Source organism: Lathyrus oleraceus, chromosome 1 (assembly GCF_024323335.1).
Source record: "Lathyrus oleraceus cultivar Zhongwan6 chromosome 1, CAAS_Psat_ZW6_1.0, whole genome shotgun sequence".
Taxonomy (NCBI): domain Eukaryota; kingdom Viridiplantae; phylum Streptophyta; class Magnoliopsida; order Fabales; family Fabaceae; genus Lathyrus; species Lathyrus oleraceus.
In genome coordinates, this window is record NC_066579.1 from 155,779,714 (window position 1) to 155,782,799 (window position 3,086).

At 28.1% G+C, this 3,086-nt stretch overlaps 1 non-coding gene across 1 annotated transcript; it reads left to right on the top strand.

Annotated features, from left to right (window-relative positions):
- The first annotated feature begins 661 nt into the window (after positions 1-661).
- TRNAE-UUC (transfer RNA glutamic acid (anticodon UUC)) lies at positions 662-733 on the top strand. The gene has a single exon. It is a non-coding gene; the product is annotated as a tRNA-Glu (tRNA).
- The last annotated feature ends 2,353 nt before the right edge of the window (positions 734-3,086 follow it).

The following is a 3,086-nucleotide window of genomic DNA, read 5'->3' on the forward strand; positions in this document are numbered from 1 at the left end:
AGATCCATTTTTTAGGTTGATATTTTACAATATAAAGAACAATTACAATCACGTGAACTTAAAATACCTAGCATGCAACATTTTATAAACATTACTTCCAACCTCTCAAATTTTTAAGGACAATCAAAAGTTCCTTTTCAACTACATGCACAAGCTTATTAAAACGATCAAATTTATGCATATCTTTTATAGAAAATATTAGATGTATATATATTTTTTTATTGTTGGATCTAGTTTTTTCTTGCGAATAGTGTATCCACTAATATTTGCATAACAACACTCTAAAAAAAGAGCAAATAGTTTCAACGGACCTGCTTTTCTATGCATGATCAACAACAAACTTAAAGAATTCTCTCAATCTATCTTCGTATTCTTATACATAAATAAGACATGATACCCACCAACAACAAAAAACAAATACAAAGAAATAAATAAAGTGAGGAACAGAGACAAAGAATGATATCAAAAAGAACTATAGAGGTTAATTGTTTTATTTTTGAAGAGAGGGATACATGATTTCTTGAAAACAACCGTGATATAATTTTTCTTTATTTTGAGAAAAATATATGTAAATTGTTTAGCCCATATGTAATATTGAGAAAATTATTTACCACTTACAAACTAATAATAGATCGGTCAATATTTTTAGTGAATTCAGTAAGCGTTTGTAGTCCAACGGTTAGGATAATTGCCTTTCAAGCAATAGACTTGGGTTCGAATCCCGGGAAACGCAACATGTTGTTTTGGTGTATCACAAACGTCCCCCAAATTAAACATGGTCGTAAATTCATATGTTTTTCATTAGCTACAGAAATCTAAGATCCTCTTTGAAAGAGATACGAGATTAGACCAAAAATATTCTTCCTAATCCAAAATCTTTTCCCAATTATAATCAAGATTTCTTAAAGGCTTTAACATCCATGCATTGCTTAGTAATCACATACTTTTATTCTAAAGTCCATGTTATGTTTTTGTGAAGAAAATCTTATCAAGAAAAATAAGATGACACCTTAGTTACCTCTTGCCTCCCAAAAAAATAAGACAATGCAAGGCATATGACTTATTACCTTCTTTCATAAATATTAGTAATCATTATAATTCTATTTAGAAAAATATTCTTCCTAATCTAAAATCTTTTCCCAGTTATAATCAAGATTACTTAAAGGCTTTAACATCCATGCATTGCTTAGTAATCACGTACTTTTATTCTAAAGTCCATGTTATATTTTTGTGAAGAAAATCTTACCAAGAAAAATAAGATGACACCTTAGTTATCTCTTGCCTCCAAAAAAGATAAGACAATGCAAAGCATATGACTTATTACCTTCTTTCATAAATATTGGTAATCATTATAATTCTATTTAGAAAATTTTGTATGTTGTTTAAGGAATCAATCAGTAACCTTAACATTAAGTGTTTTCACCTTCTGCATTCTGATACACGCTCATAAATTTTGACAATATCAAAAAATTACCTAACTCTTTGGATAAAGTTTTTTCTTATTTTCTTTCTTATAGCACACACCAATTTATATATGTAGGACACATATTTAATGATGCATACACATTTTAAAATAAAATGCAATCTTTAGTACAAACAACTATCTTCTTATAATTCATGCCAATGAATTGCAAAAAAAAAAGTTGAGCTTCATACATTTTACGAGGGAACATATTATTGGCAATTAAAAAATTTCTTACCAAAGTTAACAATTTGTTAAAGTTCTCTTTAGAAGATCCATTTTTTAGGTTGATGTTTTACAATATAAAGAACGATTACAATCACGTGAACTTAAAATACCTAGCATGCAACATTTTATATACATTACTTCCAACCTCTCAAATTTTTAAGGACAATCAAAAGTTCCTTTTCAACTACATGCACAAGCTTATTAAAACGATCAAACATGCATATCTTTTTTAGAAAATATTAGATGTATATATCTTTTTTTATTGTTGGATCTAGTTTTTTCTTTGGAATAGTGTATTCTATATTATTTGTATAACAACACTCTAAAAAAAGAGCAAATAGTTTCAACGGACCTGCTTTTCTATACATGATCAACAACAAACTTAAAGAATTCTCTCAATCCATCTTCGTATTCTTATACATAAATAAGATATGATACCCACCAAGAACAAAAAACAAATACAAAGAAATAAATAAAGTGAGGAACAGAGACAAAGAATGATATGAAAAAGAATTATAGAGGTTAATTGTTTTATTTTTGAAGAGAGGGATACATGATTTCTTGAAAACAAACGTGATATGATTTTTCTTTATTTTGAGAAAAATATATGTAAATTGTTTAGCTCATATATAATATTGAGAAGATTATTTACCACTTACAAACTAATAATACATCGGTCAATATTTTTAGTGAATCTAGTAAGCGTTTGTAGTCCAACGGTTAGAATAATTGCCTTCCAAGCAATAGATCCGGGTTAGACTCCCGTCAAACTCAACGTGTTGTTTTAGTCTATCACAAACGTCCCCCAAATAAAACCGGGTTGTAAATTCATATATTTTTCATTAGCTATAGAATTATCATAACCACTTTGAAAGAGATACGAGATTAGACCAAAAATATTCTTCCTAATCCAAAATCTTTTCCCATTTATAATCAATATTTCTTAAAGGCTTTAACATCCATGCATTGCTTAATAATCACATACTTTTATTCTAAAGTCCATGTTATATTTTTGTGAAGAGAATCTTACCAATATAAATAAGATGTCACCTTAGTTATCTCTTGCCTCCAAAAAAGATAAGACAATGCAAGGCATATGACTTATTACCTTCTTTCATAAGTATTGGTAATCATTATAATTCTATTTAGAAAAATATTCCTGTTAATCCAAAATCTTTTCCAGTTATAATCAAGATTACTTAAAGGCTTTAACATCCATGCATTGCTTAGTAATCACATACGTTTATTCTAAAGTCCATGTTATAATTTTGTGAAGAAAATCTTACCAAGAAAAATAAGATGACACCTTAGTTATCTATTGCCTCTAAAAAAAGATAAGACAATGCAAGGCATATGACTTATTACCTTCTTTCATAAATATTGGTAATCATTATAA